Genomic DNA, 15,690 nt, shown 5'->3' on the forward strand with positions numbered 1-15,690 from the left:
ATGAGACCCCACAGAACGTGGCGTCTCATCAGGATCCAAACTGTTTGCTATTCTGATAGTATTCTTTGAAAAAAAATCGAAGAAAATGCTATTAAATTGTAGCAATTCAGCAGACGCCGTTTAAGCAGACCACAAATTTCCAAGCATGCAAAGGGTTAATTGCTTTATAATTGATAAAATACAAATCTGTTTTGATAGTCTTGGCAAGGTGGTATATTTGACTTTAATAGTGACTTTTAAAAGATCTGTTCTTCATCAAAATGTAACATTGAAGGACATACTGTAGCCACTTTTTTCAAGGTACAATGTATTAAATTGAACTCATATGTCATAACCATGAAGTGTAGATTTGCCGTACACTTTCCATCACCAGTGATCTATCCATCTATTTATACTGTCAATCAACCTTTCGAGCATTATAGGCAGATATGGACATTATCGAGTCCGTTTCTTGGGAAGAACCAGTACTTGGTGTCTATGGAGGAGATAATGAGAACGCTCCCCGATTTAATAAATCCAGATATTCTTGTTCAGTTATAATGTAAATATTCAGGGGTGTGATAGGGGTGTGATTGAGGCAAAGTCAGAGGGGAGGAAAATTCTGTTTACTGATTTTGACTACGCGAATGGCGCGCATAACGCAATGACAAACATAAAAACAGACATTAAAATAAACAACTTTTTGTATTCATAACAATATTTCTTTATAAAAACCTGTTAAACTTCACATTAATCATACTGAGGATGCAAAGTAAACAGTGAAGCAAGTATTTATTGTGAGCAATAGCAGCAGTTTTTAATGTATTGAATGACAGTTAATAGACTAAATATAAACAATCACATTCAGTGATTTTTTTTGCCAGAAATTACAGCTGATATTCGGCTGCTTCCCAATTGCAAAAAATGACGTTTTTTCCTAAAAATTTGATTAAAATTTCCCAAAAAAAGACAACATTTTCCCAATAAAGCCACTAAGATTACAATGTTATTTAGCAATAATTTGGAACGAGTGCCGATCGAGTTGCCGAGTCGTCGCCGAACAACAACTGACTTACGTATTTTTTGCGAATTTAGCCGAATACGATTTTACGTTGCTATCCACATCTCTCTCTATATTTCGGAGGATACCGACGATAGTCAATGTATCCCGATTGTAAACGCCTGTTTTTACACAAGCCCAAGATGGCGGCAAGCAGACGAGAAATTTACGATGAGCTGCGAAAATGATAAATAACATTCAAATTAACAACGGATATCATATGGTTATTACGGAATAATTTAATGCTTGTGTCAATTAACGCAAAATACAACGTTTGAGATAAAAACATCAAATATTTATTACAAATCTTCACAGTGAATGTGCATCACGGAAATCAGTGTTGGGAAATTGGAGTTAGTCTACCGTTACTCACAAAGTTAATGCATTTAAGATGAGTAGACTATCGTTCGAAAATGGAAAGAGACAACATGATATGATTTATATGTTAGTGGATCTGTGTAAAATCAGATTCATATGCATATTCTGCTTTATTATGTTTGTCACGCTTTACAGTTTACTGAAATAGCATTGAAGTGCAAGATCATGAAGATGTTGAAAGGTAAAGAAATGAAATAAATTATTTTAACTCTATTTAATACATCATTGACATAGCAAGACCACTAAAGCGGTTTTTTTTATATAAATATTTGTTAATGTTTTCACCACATGATATTTAATTTAAAAGAATACTGAATTAAATTCTTACTGTTAAAGAGGTTATGATTAAATGGTATATTTAAGAATCTATATAGATTATTGCAAGTTCAATATGAATGTGGAAGGATATTAACTTAACATTGTCTTCATTGTAAGAACACATTAAATTAGCACTTTATAATATACACATGTAAAAATGCTGTCAAACATACTTTAATAATTTTAATTCTGTTCTTCTAATCATATTTATAATGTTTCCCAATTTCATGGTTTATCGCGCTATTTTTCCCAATTTCATGGTTTATCGCGCTAATTTTCCCAATCCAAAAGGCACAGGCTGTAAGAAAAAAAATAAAAAAAAATCACTGACATTTGAGTGTTCTTCTGGTGTTAATGATGTATTAACTGAGTTAAATTAATATATTTAATTTGTTTACCTTTCAATATCTTGCATTTCACATCTTCACTCAGTTCAAAGCTATTTCAGTTAACTGAACAGCGTGACAAACATAATAAAGCAGAATATGCATATGAATCTGATTATACACAGACCCACAGACATATAAAAATCAAATCATGTTTGTCTATTTCCATGTTCGAACAATACTCTCTAAATTGTTTTACTTCGCGAGTAGACAACACTCCAATTTGCAAACACTGGTTTCCGTGACACAAATTCAGTGGGCACATTTCTTAACAAAATATGTGTTGCTTGTATCTAAAACGTAGTCTTTTTTTTGACAAACACATTTCATTATTCCTATCAGACTAGGTGATGTCAGTCGTTTATTCGATTGCTATTTGTTATTTCAATAATCTTAATTTTCTCTTCACAATGGCGCCATTTGCAAACAAACCACAGAGCGCATTTTAAGAACACGATTTTAATTGGAAGATTGGGAAACGACAGCCAATTATATGGCTCGTTTTAAAAATGCTTAGGTAGAATCTACCAGTGTAAAATGCGGAGAGATTTCGCGGGCCGCGGATATTTCGGGTCGCTGGTGAAATACGTTCGCGGAATCGGTGGTAGCCCCTCTCCCCCACATTTTTTAAAACGAATTTACGCAAATCTCAGAAGTGACATACAGGACAACCCGATCCGCGGAAATCCGCGGAAAAATCACACCCCTGAATTATTTACTGCAGATTAAGAGCTCGTTACAGAGACATATACTGTGTACTCTATAATGCGTTTTCAATATATTGTTTCTTTGCATATGTGTGCAAAATTTCCCCCATTGGCCTATTAAAATTGATTTGTACTTGTGTCATGATCATGACTATGTTAACCATTGTTTGGTAATAACATTGTAAGATGATGATAATAGTAATTCCATGCTATGCTGTGTGCATGTTTTCTGCGTATTTTTATAAGTTGATAGTATTCATTTTAATTTAGTTTCATACTGCATATATTGTAAAAAAAATGTGTTATTCTATCTCTACATAATTCCTCTTTGCTATAAGATTGTAGTGGGAAACTTGTACAGCTTTGTGTTTTACAATTTTAAATAACCATTACAAGCTTAATCTTGTTAATTTTGTAACTAATAGATTTTGGTTTGTATTTTCTTTTAATACTCAAGCAACACTTGGCGTGTTTCATTTTTGAATTACATATAAAAGATGTTGTTTTAATAGAGGAATATTAAAGTGCCTAGGCAGTGACATAGGGGATTGGATGACAGATTAAGATTTTTTAATTTGAAGATTGACTTTGCCAGAGTTTTTTTTAATACAGATGTTCATTTTGTCTTAAAAGGAATTGCTTGCAAAAGACATATTTGCGTGTTTGTGCATTTTCATTTGTAACAGAAACTGTTTCGATTTAAAGAAAATTATGCAACTATAATTATATTCGTATGAAATGCAGGTCTGTTAATAAATGTGTTTATTGCTAAATATTTGTATGAGAATGTTTAGAACATAATAAATTTCATTGACATTTATTATTTTGGTCATGAAATCTAAAAGAACTTCATACCATAACATTTTTAGCATAGTGCATTTTTGGTCACCATCTTTTTTTTTCTTTTTTTTTCCCGTCCTCCTACTGGACACTTTTTGGAAAAAAATCTGAAAATCTTTTTATAAAAAAAACTCTGGCCTTAATGATGTTGCTTTTTATTGGTCAATAACGAATGACGTTATATTTTTTGCACGAACTTCAACGATATTCACGGTTGATGGAGATGAAACCGAAACTGAAAATAGATTCATACGCTAGGTTAAAAAGGACTTGTATGGCCCTTGCCACGATAGAATTGTTGTAATTATAAGAATTGAATAGCATTTTTCTGCATTTTATCGGGGTATGAACTGTCAGGAAAATACGCCTTATTAATAATAAACGCCATCAAAGTTTATGCAAATTAGGCGTAATTTTCCCGACAGTTCATACACAGATGAAATGCAGAAAAATGCTATTCAATTCTTAAATAAGCCAGCGATGAAAATCAATATATTGTTCAATAAACTGACTGGAACTGATTTTTGCAATCACATGCTTTAAGTGTATTGAAATTTAATTATTAAATGCATTTACTGATGGCATTACTGTAATATATCTGTACAATGTCCAATGTCTTACAGTGTTATATTATAATTAATAATCTACTTCAAAGATTGTTATAATGAGTATTACAGGTTCTAAAACTGACTTCTAAACATTTATAATTTCATGTTATAAGCTTCTGTGACCTTTTACCTATTGACCTCAAAACAGATAGACCTCTTAATCTTCCTAGATGTAAACATAAAGCATTTTGCATGCCTGTAGGTCAAAGTATTCTCTAGATATCCTGTGGAAACGATTGGTCTACTGACCAACCGACAAACAGACCAAAGGACAGATGCAAATCAAAATAACTCCGCATCTTAGAAGAGGTCCTTGATTTCTTAATAGTCTCAGTATGAACAATCTAGCCTGTGATGAGCGGCTTATAACATGCCACCTGGTCTACTACATGTATTGCCAAATATGTTTTGTCGTTATTTAACCTATTGCAATTATTTTGCTTTTGTTGTTGTCACATGATCTATTTGTGGAAAAGAAGACGCCATTGTTTCATGTTTTAAAGAAGGATCCAAGACATTGGCCTATTGTTTATTTATATGTGATATTGAAATTTCATACTTTAGCAAGCCTAGAGCCAATGATTTTTAAAAAATGGGAATATATGAATAATATTTTGCAATTTACTTTATACTAAACGAAATAAGAAAAATGACAACTTTAAAAAAAAAGAGCACCGTCTTGCGGGTGCAGACCGCTCATCTATTTTCTTTTTAAAGGTGAAGTGACTCTCAATTTCAATCACAAAGGAGGGAGGGGTGGAGTGAAGATGGGTGTAAAGTGTGGGGTGTGGACATTTATTACATTATCTTCCAAAAATGCGAAAAAAATGCAAAAAAAAAATAAAAAAAATTCCCTTATGATAGCATGAAAGTATTTTAAGTTTGAAAGCAATAGCCTTGATACTTTAGAAGTAAAGTGGATCGAAACACAAAATTTAACCATATATTCAAAGTTAGTAAGTCAAAAAAGGGCCATAATTCCGTAAAAATGACAACCAGAGTTATGCAACTAGTCCCTTTACTGTACCCTTATGATAGTTTGCGAGTGTTCCAAGTATGACAGCATTTTCTATGATACTTTAGGGGTAAAGTGGACCAAAACACAAAACTTAACCAAATTTTCAATTTTCTAAGTAAAAAGGGCCCATAATTACGTCCAAATGCCAGTCAGAGTTACATAACTTTGCCTGCACAGAACCCTTATAATAGTTAATAAGTGTTGCAAGTATGAAAGCAATAGCTTTGATACTGTAGGAATAAAGTGGATCTAAACACAAACGCTATTTTCAAATACACAAAACCTACAAATGTCAACAGTAAATCGGGTCATTTAGTCCGTTTACTCCGCCTAAGAGCTACTGTTTTCAATGAATTTCTCAGCGAGTGGCCAATATTGATTTTTCCAGCTCTCATTCAAATTCTTCTTGGTAAGCGTATTAGCCAATCAGCGCACAGGCGGCCGAATACACGCCAAAACCATGTGAAGCTATGCAATAAGTTTACATTTGTTCGCAGATCAATACTGACAAATCTCAACGAATGTAGCGCTGTAGATGAAGGGTCATTAAGTAGTTTTTTAGTTAGAGAAAAATTTTCCACATTAAATAAATAAAAGATAGTAGAGACCTCTGCGCTACGTAGTTTTTATTCAGCAATCAAATAGTAGTCCATTTTTCCCCAAAGAAGAATTTCTTATCTTGCAGTGAATAATTAAATCTAGAAATGATTTTGAAAATTTGGAGAGGGGGGAAATTCCCCGATTTAAACACAACAATTTTTATATATATATATTTTTTAAGATGTTTCTCATGATTATTATATCTCAATTCTATTTCAATTTAAAATTGTCAAACATACTTAATTATAAAAAAAAAGAAATGAATATAGTGCAAACATGCATAAATGTAGAATTAAATTGCTACGTCATGACCTTCGACATTGTAAATGGGGGATGTATTCAATGTAAATTAACATTTAACCCGCGTTCAATTCAAAAATGGTGATTCAAATTACAAGTAATGGTGATCTAATAATGGAGAAAGCATTAACTGGATGTCACAAACATTTGGTAAGGTTTGTTAAACCAGATAACAACAAGGACAATTCGTATTATTTAAGTTAAACTACTACTGGTAAGGCATTCTTAAACTGATATATTTCGGACATGTATAATAATCGGATAAACAGTAATAGATATACTAGATGTTCCATGCATTTAGATGTGTTTTTGTACAAAAGCTATCATAGGGATGATGATAATATAATGAGGATAAATATGTGATGGAACGTTGCTACCGGTACATATCTTAAATTACTTAAATGTGTTAAAGACTTAAATGTGTTATGAAGAAGTAGATTTAATGAGCATTTATTGTTTTTACATAGTATAGTGATAGAAATAATAACAAGAGTGCCAAACTGTCACAAGATACGCCCGTTCGAAGGTTTTGGACACCATGCTCAATGCTTGAAAGTGTCCTCAAGACCTAGTTATTGACCCGGCATGACCCATATTTGAACTTGACCTAGATATCACTTAGATGTAACATCTGACTAAATTTGGTGAAGATCAGATGAAAACTACTTCAATTAAAGAGCGGACAACATGCTTAATGCTTGAAATGCACTATGTGACCTCGTTTTTGACCCGGCATGACCCATGTTCGAACTTGACCTACATATCATCTAGACACAACTTCTGACCAAATTAGGTGAAGATCAGATGAAAACTACTTCAATTAGAGAGCGGACACCATGCTAAATGCTTGAAATGCACTAAGTAACCTCGTGACCTAGTTTTTGACCCGGCATGACCCATATTTGAACTTGACCTACATATCATCTAGACACAACTTCTGACCAAATTTGGTGAAGATCGGATGAATACAATTTGAATTAGAGTCCGGACAAAGTGGCGCCATTGAAAATGCACTAATTGACCCTATGACCTAGTTTTTGACCCGGCATGACCCATATTCGAACTTGGCCTATATATCAACTAGATGCAACTGCTGACCAAGTTTGGTGAAGATCGGATGAATACAATTTGAAATAGAGTCCGGACAAAGTGGCCCCTTTGAAAATGCACTTATTGACCCTATGACCTAGTTTTTGACCCGGCATGACCCATATTCGAACTTGGCCTAGATATCAACTAGATACAACTGCTGACCAAGTTTGGTGAAGATCGGATGAATACAATTTGAAATAGAGTCCGGACAAAGTGGCCCCTTTGAAAATGCACTTATTGACCCTATGACCTAGTTTTTGACCCGGCATGACCCATATTCGAACTTGGCCTAGATATCAACTAGATGCAACTGCTGACCAAGTTTGGTGAAGATCGGATGAATACAATTTGAATTAGAGTCCGGACAAAGTGATGCCTTCCGCCCGCCGCCCGCCGCCCGCCCGCCCGCCCGCCGCCAAGGGGTTTCACATAATACGTCCCGTATTTTATACGGGCGTATAAAAATTTGTAAAATGAACTTGTTTTGTTTTTTAAATCTCAAAGTCCTGAGTTGATTTTTTTCACACAAATTATTGATATTTTGTCCTAATCTTTGTGTACCAATTCATTAAAGTATGTTGTGTTATTTATCATGGTATTTTTATTTAATAAAGCAGTATAACTTTTTAAGATACTGTGAAACCATTATTAATCGTCAGGCATTAATTTTCATAAATTTCGTCAGTCAACCGATCGGCGAATTTAAGATCCTAACGAACAATCATGCTCTTTGTTTGAACAAAAACAAACACTGAGTTGAACAATATTTTAAAACCTTACCGTAGACATGAGGCATTAAATTCCAACATAATCCATGCACACATTCACTGCTGTTTCGTAATCAAGATTAATCCGGTTTTGACACAAAGGGATGTAGATTACACAAGGTACTTAACTGACACGTTACACTTCTTTAAAACGCGTGTGCAGTACAGCTGTATCGAATGCGTTGACTTCGTTTATGTAGAATGGTAATGAATTAGCGCTAATTGTTTATAACTTAATTACCCATTAGGTGCATTGTGTTTTTCAGGGGTGTTGCATATTAGCCATCACGCAGCGAATGCCGATGAAAGACAATAAACCAAATGAAAAGATGACGATGTGTGATCAACATGCATATTTATCACAAATTAATAAAGAATATTTTAATTGCTGTTTGTTGTTTGATTGTTTGCGTTTAACCACACTTATTACTATTTTAAATGTATCAATTTATTTACTTTTAAATTATTGACATTATTGATTTATAAACCGGTAGTTTACTTTTTAAGAACAAACACACACATAGAGTTTATAATTTTAATGTTGATATCAGAATTAAAAAGCATTTTATTTGAAAAAAAAACACTTAAACTGGAACCTCTTTCGTATAACACAAACAGTTTTAAAACGGTATTGACAGCATTTTAATAAAAATCATACCAACTAGAATTACGATTGTTATCAGTATGGCAATTATAATAATAGAAAAAGACTAATGGGCAATTGGCTTCGTTGTTACAAACACTCGTTAACGGTTATTCGATCCCACTTGTCCGCTAATCATAACAATGAACGTGTGAATGGCATACATTAAGAGGGTCCATTACTGTCCCTTGATAACAAAAGACTAGTTAATTGGCATGTGACAAACAGGCCCGACCTCCTGCAGTGATTCTCAAGTGTGTTCCCGCATTCGTATGATTTTTCGCAACTGCGATTGATCGCGAATATGTATTACACACAAATCGGATATTGACTGACGCATTTTTTTAAATTTAAAATCAGAAATCGGCGAATTTAAGTGCTGACGAAATCGTCATTTTTATAAAAATGACGAAATTTTGTGCTGTCGAAAATAAATGGTTTCACAGTATTGTGTTACTCTTAGAGCATATTTTTATTTAAAAAAATGAATAATTCAGACAAAAACACAATAAGCACGCTTCAAAATTGACCCCAGCATTTTTAAGTTTGACTCTTCAAAATTTCAGTCCAGGGGCATTGATGACTCCTGGTTTTTAAAATCTATTGAAATCCCTGATGATCGGTCCTCACAGTGATTTTTTACAATTTTTCTCATCTGAGTCCTGGGACTCCATAACCTGCAAATCTACGAGTCTCCGAATAAAAAAAAACGAGTCAGGGATTTGCCTCGCTTCATTGGAAAGGTGCCCTAACCTATGGATTTTGGGAAGAATTCTCGCTAAAATTACTGCTTTGATAAATGAAAAAGCTGGTGATAGTAAAGATCTTTGGAAAATCTGCATGATTTTAATGAAATTTTTAATTGGGAAAGGGGCCTTTAATAAGCTCCTGATATACATGTATAAGGCTGAAAACCCCTGCGACTGCGAGTCCAAGTATTAAACATTATTATTTTTTTGAAAATTCTATGCATTTTTTGGACTCACATAACTCAAAACTTTGCATCCCCAGATATTTTTGTGAGTCCAGGACGCAGGACTCACAGGTAAAAAAATCACTGTCCTCGATGCTCTCAAATTGCGTCACGTGATTCACACATGTTCAATGGGAATTCCCCCCATCCCACAATTCAATTTGTATATGCACTTGTGTAAAATGGCAGATGTTTGTGTTTATGAAATTCTTTGAAACATTCATTGTCAATATTGGCCATGTTTTGGTTTTGAAAATAACAAGATGTGTTTCTGAAACACAATGTCCCCCTATATGACGTTTGACCTTGAAGGATGACCTTGACCTTGACCCTTCACCACTTAAAATGTGCAGCTCCATGAGATACACATGCATTTCAAATATAAAATTGCTAGCTTCAATATTGCAGAAGTGACATTACAGGAGCAATTTTGACCCATATATTTGACCTTGAAGGATGACCTTGACCTTGACCTTTCACCACTCAAAATGTGCAGCATTATGAGATACACATGCATGCCAAATATCAAGTTGCTATCTTCAATATTGCAAAAGTATTCATAAAATAAGCGATTTGGGCCACATATATTTGACCTCTGACCTTGAAGGATGACCTTGACCTTGACCTTTCACCACTCAAAATATGCAGCTCTATGAGATACACATGCATGCCAAATATCAAGTTTCTATCTTCAATATTGCAAAAGTACTCATAAAATGAGCGATTTTGTCCACATAATTTTGACCTTGAAGGATGACCTTGACCTTTCACCACTCAAAATGTGCAGCTCCATGAGATACACATGCATGCCAAATATCAAGTTGCTATCTTGAATATTGAAATACTGCAAAAGTGTACATTAAATGAGCGATTTTCACCCATATATTTGACCTTTGACCTTGAAGGATGACCTTGACCTTTCACCACTCAAAATGTGCAACTCCATGAGATACATACGCATGCCAAATATCAGGTTGCTATCTTCAATATTGCAAAAGTTATTGCAAATGTTAAAGTTGGTGCAAACCAACCAACAGACCAACCAACCAACCAACCAACCAATAGACCAACCAACAGACAGGGCAAAAACAATATGTCCCCCACTACTATAGTTGGGGACATAAAAATTGTAATAATACTGGATTATCCGGTAATGGATAGAGTTGGAACATGCAAAGATCTATCAATATTATATGTTTACTTATAGATTTAAGGAACATGTTTGTATCCATTGAAATCACATATAGAGTCTATTAAAATTATGAAATAAAAGTGGGACTTCAAAATTTATGTTTTGGACTTCCAAAATTTATGGTTTGGAAGTCAGGACTTCCAACTTTTAAAAGTTTAAGCGGAAGCGCTGTTAATTATTAATAACTAAAGGAATATAAATGAGTGAGATACCTGTGAATTGTTCCAACACATGCAGAGCAGCACAGCTGACTGTGGAAATGGCAAAACTTTGTCAGTGTTTCATCCTCATGCACCTCACACTTCCTGAGAAAATCTTCCACCGCCTTAGAAACTGGCCATTTCTTAATATCCTCCCTTCCACATGTCATATGTATTGTAAAAAACTGACTATGCAGGATAACACATTTTTTACAATAAAACCTTAAACATTTTTCACAATAAATGTCTGCAGATTCCGTAAGATTCTGCTCTAAGCAACGTGTGCAAGAAAAGTCTTCAACCATACGCAAACGTTTTGGAACCGAAGACAATGAACCTGTTGCCATTTTGTTACTGTTTATAATGTTAAAACCTTTTTGTTCAAATTGTTCAAGTATATTTCTTGTGAAATATGAAAGAAATAAAGCTAGTTCCAAAAGTTTATCAACCTTAGAAGTTAAAATTAACACTGAAACACAGATAAATTCAAACACAAGATGTGCGATAAAACTTTTCAACCATAGGCCAACGTTTCACAACATTTGACAATGAACCTGCCGCCAATTTGATACTCTAGTGTATGAAGTTTTACATGTTAAAGTACATGTACTTAAAGTATAATTCTGTTAAAATAGTCTATAATTCTGTAACCCGGATGGTTACGGCTGTGTTGTATCCCAATAAACAAGACATCATAAATAAGATAGTTCACAGTTCACTTCTTTTAATAATGTAGGAATGCTTTTCAGTCCTTTATGAAATACATGCAGACGAGAATTCAAAAAGCAGCTAATCCTTCAGTATAAATCAGGATCTGAAATATATAAAACAATAAAATACTAAACAATAAAACAATAGTTCTGTTCTAGTGGCCTTAACATTTATTTTATATGACTCAACTACTCATATAAGATTCAGGTACAATAATGACAACAATATTCATAAATACACGAAACGCAGCATCAAAACCTTAAAAACAAGGGCTGTTTGTAAAACATGCATGCCCCCCATATGGGCTGTCAGTTGCAGTGGCAGCCATTGAGTGAATACGTTCTTTGGCACTGTAACCTTGACCTTTGACCTAGTTACCTGAAAATCAATAGGGTTCATCTGCGACTCATGATCAATGTACCTATGATGTTTCCTGACCCTAGGCGCAAGCTTTCTTGAGTTATCATCCGGAAACCATTTTACTGTGTCAAGTCACTGTGACCTTTGACCTAGTGACCTGAAAGTCAATAGGGGTCATCTGCAAGTCATGAGCAATGTACCAATGAAGTTTCATGATCGTAGGCGTAAGCGTTCTTGAGTTATCATCCGGAAACCATTTTTCTAAGTTGAGTCACCGTGACCTTGACCTTTGACCTAGTGACCTGAAAATCAATAGGGGTCATCTGCAAGTCATGATCAATGTACCTATGAAGTTTCATGATCCTAGGTGTCAGCGTTCTTGAGTTATCATCCAGAAACCATTTAACTGGTTCGAGTCAGTGTGACCTTGACATTTGACCTAGTGACCTGAAAATCAATAGGGGTCATCTGCGAGTCATGATCAATGTTCCTATGAAGTTTCATGATCCTAGGTGTAAGCGTTCTTGAGTTATCATCCGGAAACCATATGGTGGATGGACCGACCGACATGAGCAAAACAATATACCCCCTATTCTTCGAAGGGGAGCATAATAAATTTTTGTATTTTAGGGGGTAGTATGTGGGGTATTGTCATTTATGAGATGATCTTTCAAAAATAAAAAAAGGATTTTTTTTTATTGTTTTTGGGTGGGGAGGGGGGGGGCAGGGATTCTGGGTTGGGGCATGGGGCATTGTTCGGGTGGAATCCATTGTTGTATTCAGTTAAGTGTTGTTTTGTCAAAGTATTAATAAAATCTTATCATAAATAAAGAAGTTATGGCAATTTAACTAAAATTTACTCTTGACCTTGAGAGTCATGGTCATTCAAAGGTCAAGGTCAAATTGAACTTGGCAGGTACAGTACCCTCATGATGGTAAGAAAATATTTGCAGTTTGAAAGCAATAGCTTTGATACTTTATAAGTCAAGTGGATCTAAACACAAAATTTAACAAAATATTCAGTAACTAAGACAACAAGAGCTTGTCACAGTAGTGCCAAATCCCCGCCGAAATGTGTTTGCTTGTATGACAACATTTGTTTTAGAGAGTAGAATAATATTTGTAAAAACAAATAAAAGGAGATGATTCATTATGCTCCGGACAAAAATTAACTGTGAAATTAAATAAAGGGATATAATTCAAACACTAAGGTAGATACAATTATGGTTCTTAGTCACTGCACTTCTCCTACTTCTACTCCTGTTTAAGTTTGAAGTTTCAAGTATTATTCCCTTCAGCAGATTTAGAGTTATGCTCCTGACAAAAATTTACTTTAAAATTATATAAAGGGGGAGATAATTAAAAAATTAAGGTAGATAGAGTTATGGTTCTTGGTCACTGCACTTCTCCTAGTTGCCATATGTTTATATTTCAAGTTTCAAGTAAATCCCTTCAGTAGATTTAGAGTAAAGCTCCAGACAAAAATTTACTTTAAAATTATATAAAAGGGGAGATAATTCAAAAACTAATGTAGATAGAGTTATGGTATTTGGTCACTGCATTTCTCCTAGTTGCCATCTGTTTATATTTCAAGTTTCAAGTAAATCCCTTCAGTAGATTTAGAGTTATGCTCCGGATGAAAATGTACTTTAAAATTATATAAAAGGGGAGATAATTCAAAAACTGAGGTAGATAGAGTTGTGGTTCTTGATCACTGCACTTCTCCTAGTTGCCATTGGTTTATATTTCAAGTTTCAAGTAAATCCCTTCAGTAGATTTAGAGTTATGCTCCAGACAAAAATTTACTTTAAAATCATATAAAAGGGGAGATAATGCAAAAACTCAGGTAGATAGAGTTATGGTTCTTGGTCACTGCACTTCTCCTAGTTGCCATCTGTTTATATTCTAAGTTTAAAGTAAATCCATTGAATAGATTTGGAGTTATGCTCCGGACAAAGTTTCAGCCGGACGGACAGACGGTCGGACAGATGGATGGACAGACGGACAGGACCAATTACTATATCCCCTCCGAATGTTTTTTCTGCCGGGATAAAAAAGGGCCATCATTCTTACAAATGCTTGATACAATTGTCTGCTTTTGTTTATAGGTTGGGGTCATGTTGGTAAAGAAGTTTGCAAAATATGAAAGCAATATGTCAAGGGACAATAAAAATATTTGAGGTGGTACGCAAACTTTACCATAGATTTATCAATAATATGCATATTCTAAGTAACAAAAGGGCCATAATTCTTACAAAATGCTTGATACAGTTGTCTGCTCTTGTTTATAGGTTGGGGTAATGTTGGTAAAGAAGTATGCAAAATATTAAAGCAATATGTCCAGGGACATAAGAAATATTTGGGGTAGTACGCAAACTTTAACATAGATTTATAATAATATGCATATTGTAAGTGAAAAAAGGGCCATAATTCTTACAAAATTCTTGAAACAGATGTCTGCTCTTGTTAATAAATTGGGGTCATGTTGGTAAAGAAGTATGCAAAATATGAAAGCAATATGTGAAGGGACAATGAAATATTTTAGGTGGTACGCAAACTTTAACATTTGCACACTTACGCTAACGGGAATGGAAATGCCGACGCCGGGGTGAGTAGGAAAGCTCCAATATATATATTTTATATATAATAGTCGAGCTAAAATTAGTGAAAATCTCTGACTCGACCCCATCCCAACCCCCATTGGCCACTATCTCCTCCTACACTATTAGCATCTCAATATTTTGGTTAAGAGATTTTCTTCATCAGGGCTCAACATTAACAGTTGTCCTATTGCCCCTGACAAGTAAAAGTTGGGTCCGGGCAAGTTATTTTATAATCTAGTTGTCCGCCCAGGCAAGTGCAAAATAGAACAAAGAGCATTAAATTTAGACTTTAATTAGACTTAAATTGCTGTAATCATTTTGTTAAATGTGCATAAATAAAAAAGGTTTTGTGGTGTATCATTTTGATCTTTATTAAAAAATATGAGGTTAACAGTTAAAAGTGATATTTCATTTTTGGGAAAGTTGCTTTACGTTCAGGGCAAGTAGATTTTCTAAGTACTTGCCCGGCAGGGCAAGTTGGTTTTGAGGTTAATGTTGAGCCCTGTTCATAACCAGATCAATGGCCATTTTAGCAAAAAATATTGTTGTTTAATTGTGAGAAGCGTAAATACAAAAATTATTGTTGAAATAGGGTTCAATGTTAAGGAACATATTAAGCCTTACTTGCACATCTTCATATTTGTTTATCATAATTGTTTAACATTTGTACAGTTTTAAGACAAATTATATTATATGGGTATACATGTACATGTACTTAAAGCATAATTCTATGTGTTTGTATTGTTTTCTACTTTAAGTATTTGAAATCTTAACCACACTATCCATAATCTCATATGCAATCAGACATAATCAATGCTTCTCCACCCCACAAAAAGATGCTAAAGGCCCTTAGTATAATGTGGTCAGAAACAGCATTAGAGCAAATACATGTTTTTACTATAAACATTAAACTCAACAAGACTACTGCCAAGCAATAATTGTCCCCTACTGGCCC

At 34.3% G+C, this 15,690-nt stretch overlaps 1 protein-coding gene and 1 long non-coding RNA gene across 4 annotated transcripts in view; both read right to left on the reverse strand.

The window, feature by feature from the left end:
- LOC127863181 (uncharacterized) overlaps positions 1–15,690 on the reverse strand; it is a 397,789-nt gene that overhangs the window by 20,265 nt on the left and 361,834 nt on the right. The gene's annotated exons all lie outside the window — the stretch shown is intronic.
- Positions 7,201–7,671, reverse strand: LOC127863197 (uncharacterized). Its single transcript, XR_008040985.1, has 2 exons — positions 7,537–7,671; positions 7,201–7,380 (listed from the first exon to the last, which is right to left on the reverse strand). It is a non-coding gene; the product is annotated as an uncharacterized LOC127863197 (long non-coding RNA).

Source organism: Dreissena polymorpha, unplaced genomic scaffold (genome assembly GCF_020536995.1).
Source record: "Dreissena polymorpha isolate Duluth1 unplaced genomic scaffold, UMN_Dpol_1.0 chrUn002, whole genome shotgun sequence".
Lineage (NCBI taxonomy): Eukaryota > Metazoa > Mollusca > Bivalvia > Myida > Dreissenidae > Dreissena > Dreissena polymorpha.